Source organism: Uranotaenia lowii, unplaced genomic scaffold, assembly GCF_029784155.1.
Source record: "Uranotaenia lowii strain MFRU-FL unplaced genomic scaffold, ASM2978415v1 HiC_scaffold_189, whole genome shotgun sequence".
Lineage (NCBI taxonomy): Eukaryota > Metazoa > Arthropoda > Insecta > Diptera > Culicidae > Uranotaenia > Uranotaenia lowii.
Window position 1 is genome coordinate 1 of NW_026597954.1, and position 15,152 is coordinate 15,152.

The window sequence follows — 15,152 nt, forward strand, 5'->3', positions numbered from 1 at the left end:
ACGCGCTTATCAATCAGGACCTACACCTCAAAGAAGGGTAGATAAAGGGAGTATAGATGGATTTTCTACGATGTGAAGTCATTTGTTATACTATTTCGGTATGTATCTAATACTGTAATGCGGTTCGTAATGGGTATGTCCTACAACAAAATTTAGATAGCTTTTGAAAATTTGATATTGAGTAGGTGGATATTGAAATATGATATGAAATTTGTTTTAATAATACGGCCGGATGATGTTCATTAAATATTAAAACTTTTTATTTGATAATAAATTTCTAGTTCCCTTGAAAAAGACCACCAAAACTGGTCGAAACGCCGGGTGTTTCAAAAAATTCAAAAATATTTAATTAAAATATAAATTTATGGTTTTTATTCTTTATTCAAAGCAGCTCGAAGAAGAACTAAAAACTTGAACGGAAACTTATGCGGTGAACTGTGAAATGGTTTTGAAATTAGAAGCTTTTTTCAAGTTTTTAATTTCAACTATTCTTCCAATTCACTGATATATAAAAATTTGTTAAACATTCAATGTAAACAGCCAAACAAATAGTCTGAAACAGAAAATCGGAATCAATCAAATTAAAAGTTCGCCAACCCTCCTCCCACAAGAAAGAACCATCTTCAAAAGAATCAATCAGCAGAAGCGTAAAGACGGAAGCTCCGAAGGAGATTAAAGCCATCATCATCTTTTCGCTTCTTCTATCAATTACAGTCTCTAAAACAACGTAGCATGACTTCGCACTCTCCGTATTATTTATTGTTTGGGAAAGTTTCCTCACCGCTTTTCCAAATATAGCTGAACCGATGAAGGATAGAAATTCGCCCGGTTTGGGAGAAAAAAAAAGAAAGTAAAAATAATTCTAAGTCAGCCCCCAGAAAGAATACGTGAGGAGGGTAGACATCGAAAAAGACTCTCAATGTGAAATAAATTACATCGTTTTACACCAAATCAAATTCGGACTCATTTTGCTCGTTCTTTTTTTTCTCGCAGGGATAGCGTACTCATACTGAAAATTTTGCTTCCTCCACCCACGCACAACAAGCGTTTATCACCGGGAAACATCTCAAGATCAGGATAAACTTTTTAAAACGACAATTAAGAAACTGGAATTTTTATTATCTGTCTTCTTCACAGAATCTAACACGAAGGTTGAAGCCAAATGTAGCTTTTTTTTTTGGGATAATATCAGAGCAAACCGAAAAGTCGAAACACTAATTAATAAGAAAATAACATTATTGGGCAGAATAAATGCTTTAAAAGTAAACCTTAGCGATGAGCAAATCTTAAACCAAACGTTTCATGATAACCTAAATTCATTTGGATACTATACTGTAATTCGGTGAAACGTAAAGTAACAAATAATTTAGATAAAATTTGACATGTTCGAAATAATGCTCTTTTTGCCTTTCTTGCATAAAAAATTTAAAAATTAAAATTAACCAAAAAATCTCCATTGTGAGATATCTGCGCACAAATTTATTTGCAGATTTGATGTGACATACTATACTAGGACTATGTTTGAAATAACAATCTCACTTAATACATTAACAGTTTCAATCTTTCATCACTAACAAATATACCAACATTATTATGTCAGTGTATGGAATCCAAAATTCCTTATCTTCAAATAAAAGTTGTCGATACAAACACCCGTGAAATAGATCTTCATCAATAAGCATACTTTACTAATATTTACGAATATAAACTTAGCTTCTTAACTCCTAGCTTATGAATATTAACAAGACCACCCAAGAAACCAAACGTTCGAGTGAAATTTCTCTATCAGGTTTGATCAGCCTCTATCAGGTTCGCATAAATTGCTAAACAACTTCTAACCAGCTTCAAAAAGCACTTTTATGAGCAGTGCAAAAAATCTAAAAAAAAACTTTTTTGCTCCTTCATACTTGCCTTGAAGTTCTCAAGTCCGCAAATTGATGAACCGTACTTGTTACTAACTCACATTTAAATAACATGTTCCTACCAAGCCTCGAACTCGAGATTACCACGCGATAATCGAGCTACATATTTGCTGCTCTCTATAGGACATCATGGGTAGGCAACGATTTTTTTGCCAGGAATTTACCACTAGGTGGCATTCTTCCCTAATAGGCAACGATTTTACTTGATGATGATTTTCTTCTAAACGACTTGCCGGTTCTCAATTTCAAGTTATTAAAAAGTTCTTTCGGAACTTAATGTGTACTACACTTTGTCGTTTCCCAAGTAATGATGTGTTTGTCAGGGTTGCTAACGATTTTTCGTTTTAAAATTCCAAAGTTTTTCCCGGTTTTTCCCGATTGAAAGGCCCTCAAGTTTCTGTAGTTTGTATAGAAATGTGTAGAAAATACATCAAAACATAATGTAAAATTACCTAGTTAACTTGAATGAAATTTGTCTGAAAAAAAAACTTAAAATCATCAGATTGCAGAAAAATATATAGTTATTTTATAAGTGCGTATTTAAAGTTATATTTTTTGTACCAATCCAAAGACATGTTTAAGAAAAATTTGTTTGTTTTATACAAAACAATAAATAACTGTAGCACTGCCACATAGTCATTTGAACAAAAGATTCGTAAAAATATAGAAAATCGTGAATAGGACAGGGCTAAACTTGAATTGTTTGAATGTAAAGGTCGCGGTACACCTCAGGTGAAAGTGAAAATAAAAAATCTTATTTTATAAACAACTCAAAAAAGCGACACATACTGGCTTTGTAGCATGATGGAATCGATGGGAAATAGTTAAAAACTTAATCTTGTTCGTTTGTTTACTAATTAACGAAAATAAGCGTTTATGAGGTAAATCTATATCGAGAGGTGAGGTGCAGAAATTCCCGGTTTTTTTTTCGGTTTCCCGGTTACACGATTAAATTCCAAATTTTCTCCCGGAATTCCCGGTTTTCCCGGTTCGCTAGCACCCTATAAGTTAGTTAATGCAAACACGGGTAGAAGTTCGAAACAAGTAGAATTAAGCCTTTAAATCTACTTCAAAGTTCCTATATTGCGAAGTTGCTTTTGAACGCCCGTTGGAACTTATTAAAAATTTTCAAGTTTACAAAAGAGTACAACAGAGATTTTTCATGAACTATAAATCTGTACAAAAGACTTGCAACCCTTTGATAGCTACTTGATGTTGGAAATGTGAAAAGTACGTACCAAGTAGATTGTTTTTCTTCATACCAACTTTGAAGTTCCCAAAAAGTTGAAACAGAAACCTAAACGGTACTTTGAACCTGTTTTTTGAGTATTGGTAGAACTTGATACAGAATGATGTTCCATTGACTTTGAAATATTATTTTGAACAGCAAAAAAGTTCTACGGAACTTTTATACAGCTCTATGTAAATGAATCGAGCAGAGCTGATAATGATAACTGGTTTATCAATTGTTTACTACTTGATAAATATGAGAAAGCGAAGACTTTTCATCCGTTTCCATTCCAATGACGATCGAGATAACTTGCTCGAAATTATTTTCTCTCAGTCAGTTCTAGTTCTGAGAATATTCTCCGACAAAACTGGAATCGAGCAAGAGCACAAACACATAATTGAAAACGCTCACTGAAGAAGATAGTAAGTTGATATCTGAATACCGGTATCTGAACTTTTCTTATACCGTGGTTGTAGGCCCGAACCAAGTAGGCTCACAACACATATTAGAGCACAGAGAGTGCTTTTTCCAGCAGTTTGCGACGATTCTGACTCTCCACGTCCTAAGGTTCATGCAAAATAGTGAGACATTTTCTCTTGTCCTTGAGCAAGAACTTATCCTTAACGTTAAAAAACAAGATAAAATTGAATTGGAATGCACAACTTATCGAGAGCAAAATTGAAATTTATAAGTGCTAGTATATTGTGCTTGCAGATGAAAGTTTCTCTCACGGTGTTTTGATCGACAAAACCTATCGTAGGACAACAATTTTTGGATTCCCTGCACAAGATACATTTTCACACAATTTTGTATTAAGGAGAAGACAAGAGAATCAGAGAGGAAGCAAATACCAGGAATAGCCCGTCAATACTCCTTGTTGTGCATTTATTCTCAGTATTTCAGTAGTTTGAACAAGGAATATACTCAGAGTTTTTTTTCCTATTGGGGAAAGAGTCCATTGTTACCATTTAGTTGACGTATTTCTTTCAATTTTGCATTTAAAGAACCTGAACACCCCTCATTTTGAAGGTGTGTGTGTAGAATGTTGCTCCTATTTTGATTTTGGAATTCACTCTTCAGTTGTCAAAATGCCGTCCAAGGAAGAAGAGCAGCGTATCAAAATTTTGCTCGCGCATCGCGAAAATCCGAGCTACTCGCACGCAAAGCTGGCAAAATCGCTAAAAGTTGCGAAATTAACCGTTACAAATGTAATTAAAGTGTTTTGGAAACATTTGTCGATAGCCAGGAAGTCTGGATCGGGGGGAAATCGAAAACTGGAAGCCGCTGAGACGACAAAGAGAGTTGCCGGTAGTTTCAAGCGAAACCTTAACCTCTCTCTCCGAGATGCCTCAAATAAGCTGGGTGTATCGTCTACAACCGTGCATCGAGCCGAAAAAACGAGCCGGACTATCGACTTACAAGAAGGTAGTGACTCCAAATCGCGATGATAAACAAAATACGAAGGCCAAAGCGCGATCCCGGAGGCTGTACACGACGATGCTGACGAAGTTTGACTGCGTGGTAATGGACGACGAAACCTACGTCAAAGCCGACTACAAGCTGCTTCCGGGACAGGAGTTTTATACGGCAAAATGAAGGGGAAAGGTAGCAGACATTTTCAAGCACATGAAACTGTCAAAGTTCGCGAAGAAATATCTGGTTTGCCATCTGTGCCTGTGGCTTGAAAAGCAGCATTTTCATAGCTCCCGGGACTGTCAACCAAGAAATTTACGTGAAAGAGTGTTTGAATAAACGTCTGCTGCCTTTCCTGAAGAAAAACGGTTGTTCCGTACTGTTTTGGCCGGATTTGGCATCTTGCCATGACGGTAAAAAGGCCATGGAGTGGTACGCCGCCAACAACGTGCAGGTGGTTCCCAAGGACAAGAACCCTCCCAACACGCCAGAGCTCCGCCCAATTGAGAAATACTGGGCTATTGTCAAGCGGAACCTAAAGAAGACCAAAAAACTGCTAAGGATGAGCAGCAGTTCAAGGCAAACTGGCTTTCTGCGGCGAAGAAGGTGGACAAGGTGGCTGTACAAAATTTGATTTGGAAAAGCGGAATGGTTCAAATCGGTCATCATTTGATGAAACGGCATGCATTTCACATTGAGTGTCCTGGTCGGACATTTAGCCGCTTCATTAAAACAGTGATGAATATCACCCTTAAAAAAGTTAGCCAATTTTTGAAGCTTAATAACTTTTTTATCTTAACTTTAATTGAAATGAAACCTTGATATGAAATGTTTGTCATAATTTAGGCTTTAAGAAAACCCATTTTTGAAAGAAATCGGTCGAAGGAGACAACACTTATTGACGAAAAACTGGTTTTTCATGTTCCTCTCGAACAAAATGTCTCAAAATCCCATACAAACTTCAGGCTCGTTGAGCGACCCCTTCCCGTGGTCTGATCTGGCCCAAATTTGGCATGAGATCTTGTACTAGGCCTAGGATCAATTTTAGCCTGCAGCGTATAACTTTGTCAAAAGTCGGGTCATTTGGGGCAGTCTAGTGTACACGGCTAGCATTTCTCTAATGCTAAAACCGTCAACCTTCATCATACTATGTGTGCCAGGTTATTTCACGACCGGGATTCGATCTCATAACCGTTGGCTTAGAAGACAGGGATGGTATCCTCCGATCTGCTGGCATACTCAGTGTTAGAACTGACTACGAAAAAAATAAAGTCAGGTGGGTTATCTTGATCGGTTTTGGAAAGAGACAGAAGTTTTTTCTTTCTCATATTTATTCCTAAGTATTAAGTAGTGAAAACCCCGTTATCATTATTAGTAGTGCTCGTATTGATTCCCTGAATCAGTAGTAATTTTGTGTTTAACAACTATGCAGAGTTGCAAGTTTTCCCATAATCATTTGCAATTGATACCCACTGTAGTGAGTATCAATTCAGCAGCACAATGAATTTTGATTTTGACGTCAAACAAAATTCGCTGAGCATCACATCGATAAAAAAATCATAAATACGATTTTTTGATCATCCAATTAGGAAAGTCTTCAGCAATTTTTCCCACTTTTAAGCCTACTTTTTTCACACGACACAATTGCTTATAGTTCAATTTCATTTTTGAATTCTTGGAATTTTTCAATGCAAATTGATAAAATTGCTCTTCACACTAACAGGGCGGCAAGTTGAACGACTCCAAACGCTTCGATAAAAATATTGATTTACGAAGGCCAGCTATTGAACATTTTTAATACCGAAAGCGTTACACCTCGTGGGACCAATGTTACAAAAAATAAAAATAAAATGTTGCGGTGTACAAAACGTTGCGTTAAGAATTTTGTGAACACCACTTGGACTTCAGTTTTATAATGCTTATTTGCCAATACATCACTTTGGTTAGAATTTCAAAGGGTTAATCACCAAGACAAAGACAATGATTTAAATGCAGATATCATCGCAAATGAATAGAAAAAAAAGATCATATTTGGCGCTCTGCTGGTTTTTAAAAATACCTGAATAACGTCCCCAGCAGATGATTTTTAAAGTCATTTTTCGACTTTATTTTTCATTTTTATTTAGACTTAACGAACGAAAAATTTGCTTGCTTATCAAAACATAAATTTATATCAGGAAAAAAAGAATACGATATTCAATTTAATTTTTCAAAGGCTTACAAAAAAATTTTTATCCAAACTCACATATTGAAAAATTTTGTTTTGTATTTTAGCTGTTGACATAAAAAAGAGTCACTTTTGCAAAATTGTATTAAGGACGATAAATTCGTCTTACATTAGTATTTATTTGAGTCAAACTTCTTATTTTTACATTCAGAATGTACAACTCTATTCTTAAAAGTGAACACCTTATTTTTGGTAACTCAAAGATAATAAATTTATTAAGTTTGTCCAGCTAGTTTTGAGATTTGTAATGCCGAATTTCGCTTTTCCTCGGCTTGGATTTCTTTGCGGTTTGTGATGTATTAAGAGAGTAGGCCACACTTTAAATCAGTACGAGGAGAGGTTAGGTATAGAGTCATCAAGAGGAAAATTAGAGTTTCGTTCGTGAGCAGTGAAAGCAGTAGCAAAAAGTGGAAGAACCAGTTCTTTCTACATTTGAAAAAAAAACAATCTTTAACAATCATTCTACAAGGGCTTTATAAAATTGATTGTTTAAAGTTTTCTATGAGCTGCTTTGTAAAGACTTTGAAATGATTGTTTTACATCTTTTACGTCCATATTTTTGATACATCGTTCCTGACTTTAATAATCAGAGGGTGCAATTATCATGAAACTCTATGACCCAGCCGGGGTCAAGTATGTAGCAAGGTATCTTTTGATTATGGCAAACAAAAAGGTGCCGAAGTTTTCGATCACGTAATTATTATCCTCTCAAGAATATTGATATACATACCTTCGTGTTCAGAGCCTGCCGACAATACTTGGGCATTGAGTTCTGTGCTAACATGGAACAGATTTGCCGGAAGGACAGATGAGCTCTTGTTATTCTGAGTTGAACAACACAACCGAAGAAAGCTCGGACCTACAGTGGCTTTCAAAAGTGTGTGGAAATTTAGGTGGGTTTAAAATAGTAAAAATGGTGAGCATAAATATCCAACAATTTTTCAAAACGGTTGATTCGAAGGATTTATTTTTTTTTGGTGAAATTTATATTGTCATAAAATTTGGAATGGCACTGTATAACAACGGATCTGCTCAAAGGGAGGAGAAGCAACATCGAACATCATTTTGAAGAGATGAAACGAGAAAAAGAAGAAGACGAAGAAAAAGAAGCATCATTACCGGGAGAAGTGAGATAGCCTGGATCTGGAATATAGTCCGGGCTCTTCCGGAAGACAGGCGGCCGTTGTGATAGAAATCGTTTCAATATCATTAAACGTAACCATTCCACCGTCTCGTCGCCGCTGGTGATATCTTTGGCGGGAAAGGTTCGATCCGGAACTGGGTTTGGGGGGTAACGTGATTAAGAGACCTACCCGTCGGGAGTGGCCCAGGGCTACTGTGGAGAGGCTTAGATTAAAAGCATTCACACTTATTTGGATCACCTTTTTTTCATTTTCAATGACAATGTTGGGCAAAAAATGGCACCTGCACGAATTGAATATTACATTTAAGCACGGACAAGATTAGATTGACTTTCTGATACACTAAACAAGTAGAGCTTGCGAAAGGAAGCTTAAAGCTTCATGATACTAAATGCTACGTTAACTATTAGTATTTAAGACTTAACACTTGAAGTGAGAGGACTTATCAAAAAGAAAACTGTCATCATCAATAATTTTATTTTGTTCAAGACTCGTTCTGGGAGATCATTATACTCAATGCTGTATTTCTGGGAGAGAAAATGTACCAGTATTAACTCAAAAAAGAAATACCAGAACTTGTTGTTCATGAATACGCACGTTGGCACGATGGCAATGGATGTATTGGAAAAATTTGAAGATCGAATTTTGAAAAACATTTTGTAGATAGGTCTAAAAAACTGACATGTGCAAAATTGTAGCTCAATTGAACCTTATTTAGGGGTACATCAAAGCGATCAAAGTTTCGGATTTTTGACTTTCAAACATCACCAAAGGATATCTGAAAATCGAAATTTTAATTTTTATGCCAAATGACTCAAAATGCTGAACCTAGCACACATGTTATCTAAAAAAATTTTTTGTTTTAAACAATTGACTACTTTAGGGAGGGGGAGGGGGGGGGGGGGTTCTAAAACATGTTTTTCACTAACTCCTACAAAGCAAACTATTCGAAACAATTTAGAGAATAAGAAACATGTGGGTACTAAAGAGACTATAGTAAACAAAGAGGCACCATCTGATCCCTTTCAAATAATACAATCAGCAACCATTCTGCAGTGTTGCCAAAGGATCGCCATTAATGAAACTTTTTGTGAATAAACGGATGAACGGACAAAAATGATCGAAATTCTATTGCTTCATTACTGCTCCTCGTTTACTTTGTTTGAAATTGAACAAATTTCAAATCCTTCTTTTGTCCTTTGGAACATTTAATAATTAACACCTTTTCAACATCCGGTCCATCAAATTCCTTAAAAAATTCCAGAATCCTCCATTCAATGATCTAGTAAATGACGGATTCTGGAAAAGATACAACCACTCTCTACGGCCACAGTAATCCACACGGGTGCCCAAATCGCATGTGGGAGATTATTATGCCCAATCACGATCGAATTTTGAAAACAGACCATGTACATTTTGTAGATTTTCCCTAAAAAAATGACCTGTGCTAAATTTTAGCTCAATTGGACTGGAATTAAGGGTACCTCAAAGCGCTCAAAGTTTCGGTTTTTATCCTCAAAATCACCAAAGAGGGAATCAAAGAAAATCGGAAAAATCGAAATTTTAGTTTTGATGCCAAATGACTGGAATAGCTTGAAACGTGGAATCTTGTGTTATCTCGAAAAAAATATGTTGTCATAAATTGGGAAAATCGATATTTCGATGCCAAATGACTTAGAAATGCATGAAACGTCGAGTTCTGGGGTCAAACCTAAATTTTTTCTTGACTTTCGGGAAAAAGGCAAAGTCCCAGAAAGTCGAGTTTTGGCCAAAACATTTTTTTTTCGAGAACATCACTTTAAATATGAAATCGGGCACTGAATTTAAAAACGATATTCCGAAAAATCTGAGCAGAACAGTCAGCAGTGTTACTTCAAATATGACATTTTGGAAAAATAAAAACAGGACTTATACTTTGATTTAAAAATCTTGGACTCCATTATTTTTTTTAGCATGATGAATTAATTTGCTGTCGTTTACTCAACTTTATTTTTCGGTATGATCTACCTACAGTATTGTTAAAGTTAGTCAATTTATGACAAAAAATGATAAATACGCATTATTTTAGAGAAAATTTTGTTTTTTCGACAGTGATGATTTCAATGTTCTTATGTCGAAATAGCGAAAAATATGAACAAAGATAAGGAGAATATTAATTTTTAATTATTTTTTGGGACTCAGAAAGAAGTTTTGCCTATGGAAGTACGCATTAGTGATAAGTGATAATTGAAAAAAGCATCAAACTTGAAGTTTTCATGTTAAAGTTAATTATTTCAGCACATAAAAGAATTTACAAAAAAAAACTTGAAATATGAAAATTTTGCAACCTCCCATTCCTGTAAATGAAAATCATTAAAGGTGTACCAAGGATGAAACTATTTAATTTGTAGAGATTATAAGGACAAAAGATAACATAAATTAATAAATGTAAAAAAAAAATTCAAGCTTCTCAAGAAAAAACTAAAGAAAAACCATTTTTGGTTTCCTTGGCCGATAGGCCTGAATTTGAAATAAAATGTTATAGTTATGTGATTTCCATCTGGATGGCATGTGAGAACTCTATTTTGATTGAGAATGTGGTATTGAAATTTTTGAATTTTTAACCTAAATTATAAGCTTATAATTCAATAAATATTGTTCATAAATAATCTGAAATAGAGCGAATGAAGGCTGAAATCAGTACTCGATCAGACAAGAGTAAAATAAATTACATCAAGATGAGATATTTTGATATTCAATTTTTCCTATTAAAATGAGATAAAACATAGTACTCGTACGTTAAAATTTCTCAAATGATCTCAAAAAGTCCATGCAAAAATAAATAAATCATATCACCCTTTGTTAGCATTATAACAAGACTATAACTCAATCAGATGGGATATTGATCAATGCAAACTTATACCGTATACTTACAGGCTTCATGCAATATTTCTTTGTACCACTTGTATGCAATGTTTAATTGCTTCCTGCTTGAATTCAAACTTTTATGTACCTATTGTTATAAACATGGATGGCAAAACTCCTCAGTTCAGCTTGTCCATTAAAAGAGAGTCCAATTTTTTCATCTGCTCCCCCAAGCTGTGCGGGGAGAGATAAATCGCACTGCAATCTAGACTGAGTAAATACATAAGGATGAGCGAGGGTATTCACATTCGCTGATAAAGCTCCGGAAAAAATCTTTTGCGCATTGTGATGAGGAGAAATGTGAGAGCTAACACAATTTTTCTTGGTATGTATACGAGAACAAACGTTGCTCTCCGAACCAGAGCTCTGCAGAGGTGTCCTGATTTTTCATTATTTGTCCTGATTTTCGAGAGGCAGCCTTCCTGAGTTCTTCAAGAACGCTCGAATAGTCCCGATTTTTTGTAAATTTGTTTTTAAAATGTCCTAAACTCATGATTTTCAAAAAAAAATCTATTTTAAAATTAAATTTGTAGTTAAATGATGACAACATCAAATGAATTTGTAATAAAGCAGTTTAACCTCTTAAACCGATGGTAATCTTCGGTTCAAATGATATTTCAACGGTGTTTTTCGATAAAAAAAAAGTGCAAGCCAGCTAAGAAGATGATTTCTGCTTTTGCATAAATTTAGGCGTCTACAGCAGTGTTATTTCGTCTTCATTTCTGCTATCTAAGAAGAGCTGCATTTCATTTCCACCAATCTACTGATGTCTTGAAAAATCCTGATTTTTTTCTTCGTAGTGTCCTGATTTTTTGACGAAACCACCAGGTAGCTCTGCTTCGAACGCCACTTTTGACAGTTATTTTTGCAAGAAGAAAAAATGAAAAACTGCAGTGGGCATAAGTACAAATTTATTTTAAAAAGTACAGAGTTTTACATTATTTTTCTGTTCAGATTCTGGCCGCACAGAAGAAAGATTTTAAGAATTTGGTTAAGAATAGTACAGACCAACCAGACCAACTAAATAGACCACAAAAAAGGTTTTGAAATAGGAAATAGAAACCATATCAATTGAACATTTCATTAAGCAAAAGATAAAATTCAGATTCATGTGAAAGTCGTCAATTATGAGAAAAAATAACACAGTTGAAATTAGCTTCCGGATTTTACAAAACATTTTTGGTAATTAACTAATCATCAACAGTCAAAAAAAAAATTACAAAAAACGACAGATTTTTCTAATATTTTCCACTGATGATCTTTTTTGATGTTGGTGCACAATTCGGAGCAGATTTTTTGTCGGAGACAATTTTTTTTCAATAAGAGTAAAGATTTGGAAGTGGCAACGCTGACAGCGGGGAAGAAATTCTCGTTTTTTTGTACGTTGTGTGGTGAGAGTCATAAATAATTTTTCTCTCCATTTACACTGAAGTGTACACAGCAAAAAAAAAAATTAGTGATATTACATCAAAATCATGCACATAGTTTCAGTTTCAAAAGGCATCGGATATAACGTTCTGTTGATGTACCAGCTACATACATTTGATGTAAAAAATTTACACCTTATATTTGTATCGCAGTAGACGAATTCAAGCACGCAAAATTGTACAGCTTCTAATGATATAGCAAGTTGTTATTAGTTTCAATATTTCAGAATCTTACATGCAATAAGTTCCGATTTTATTAATAAAATGGGTCCATCTTACGACTCAGATTTCAGATAATGAATGGGATGAGAAATTCCAATCATAATAAAAAAGTGAAATGGTTTAAAGTAAAGAGGCTACATAAACAAAGAGGCGCCGTGTGCCGATTGGAATTTTCGATTATCTGTCAGTGTCATTCCAATCGAGCAAAAGTTGTGTCAAATCGTTTGTTTTGAAATTATTGGAACAAATTGGAATGAGAGTATTTTTTTTTTTTTTATTAAAGACACTTTGGAATGAGAGTATTGATATTTGTATAACGCAAACGAAAAGCATACGAATGTTGTATGTTTCTCAACTCCCGCAGCAAGAACTATCACATCTTCAGAAAACACTGCATTTTCCACTGCTGTATCAAAGTCAACATCAATTAATGTGCGAAAAATGTGTGTTTCTAAACAGACAATCATCTCTGGTAGATTTTTTACTTCGAAAGAAAGCTCCAGTTTCGGTTTTATCAGTAGCAACGGTAAGTAGTTAGATCCTGTTTGCGGTGTATAGTTCATGCTAATTCGATTTGTTTTTCAGGAAACACGGTGATATTAAATTACTGCAGACAAAATATCCGTCTGGAAGGCACCATCCCCCCTAAAACCAACAGACGAATGTGCAGAATGGAACGGACATCAGCAACTAATCACATAAAGCATGGATCACTACAAATCTGGACGCACTATTTATTTTACCATAGTGCTCCTAGTTGTCGGATCTGGAATGTTTTGGCAGCACTTTGTAGAGGAATGTTTCTTCTACCAGTGCTGGAAATTTCATTACGATTCGTTTTGTTTCAAAAAAGTTACACGTGATGGAAGCCGCGAGATGAAAATAAATTTTGAACACCCACGTCGAAAACCCGACGTGGTCGGGTTCAAAAATCGGGTTCGAAATCGTTAAAAATGGTCAAATCAACCGTGTGTAGCGTTCTCAAACGTTTCCGTGAGATGCGTACTATAGATCGGCAGGTTCATACCAAGCGTCATAGTGGAATTAAGGATCGGAAACTGCATTTGAAGGTGTTGAGAACGATCAAGGAAAACACAGGGTAGTCGGACTATGACATTGCCAAGAAATTCAACGCCGACCGGTGCACCGTCAGCAGAATACGTCTACGCGAAGGAATACGATCCTATCGGACCAGTAAGCAACCAAACCGGACATTGAAGCAGAATTTAGTAGCCAAAGGACGTGCCCGCAAGTTATACAAGAAGATTCCAACTAGTTCGACGGATGCATCCTCATGGATGACGAAACGTACGTGAAGATGCATTTTGGGCAGCTTTCTGGCCAAAAATTATGTAAAGCCACTGCAGTGGTGCACTACACTGGTCATGGTGATGTCCCCGGCAACTTCAAATTCGTTTTTGCTGATAAGTGTGCAAGAAAGTGTTTGACCTGGCAAGGTATTTGCAGCTGCGGACGAAAAATTCCGGTTTTTGTGAAAAACAAGACCATGGACTCCGAAATTTACAAGGAGGAATGCCTGAAAAACTTCGTTTTTTCGTACATTAGATCTCACAAAGGACTAGTTAAGTTTTCGCCAGATTTGGCAAGCTGCCACTACAGCTAGGAGGTTCTACAGTGGTATTGGGCCAACGGGTGGATTTTGTCGAAAAGGACATCAACCCACCCAACTGCCCTTAATTCCGCTCTATCGAAAAATTTTGGGCAATTGTCAAGCAGAAGATGAAGAAGAATGGTAGGACGACTCGGGAAGCAACAGAGATGAAGAGATTGTGGAACAAAATGGCCGCTGAGGTCAGCGAATAGGGTGTTCAAACTATAATGAGTGATACTCAACCAAAAGTTCGAAAATTCATCAAAACAACATCGGAATAATTTTTTTATTATTTTTCCTTTAAAGTGCAATGAAAACCCTACATTTCAAGTACAAAACATTTTTATTTCGTTTATATAGCTCCGAGATAGACCCGTTTTAATGCGTCCAGATTTGTAGTGATCCATGCTTTAATCGTGAGTACAATAAATTTATAATTCACTAGATTCATAGTCTGAAATTATATCCTAAAATTCAATTATAATTCCAGAATGAATCTCGGTTGGTTCCGACCAAATGTTGAACCCAAAATACCGACAAAAGAAGCAGAAAAAAAGGACGTGGGACCACATAGATGATGTAGAGAAATTTTTACATCAAGAGGCTCACGAGGAAGTTCTCGATTCTTCCGGTGATCCGATGTGTGTTTACGGTGATAACAACTTGGAAAACGAAATCTATATTGAATCAACCCCTAGCTCAAGAAAGCGAAAATCTGGGATGAAACAATCGCGGATGTTTAACCGAATCAGAACCAATGATGTCCAAAACCTAATTGCAATGGAAACCCTCAATGTCAATCAAAAACCTCGGAGATGGGAACAGAAACTTTAAGGTGTTTAAGGTCGACCGGAAACCAAAAAAAAAGCTATGTTTTTGAAACATGGTGAGGTTTTGTGCCGCAGTTTTTTGCCAAACATTTCATGTTTGTAACTTTCCGTTTTTTTTCGATGACTCAACAATGTTTATTAACACAACTGAACGAAAAGTTTTTCATTCACAAACTAAAAGGAAGAACTTTGCAAAACGCAACCAAAACAAGTCATGTGAAA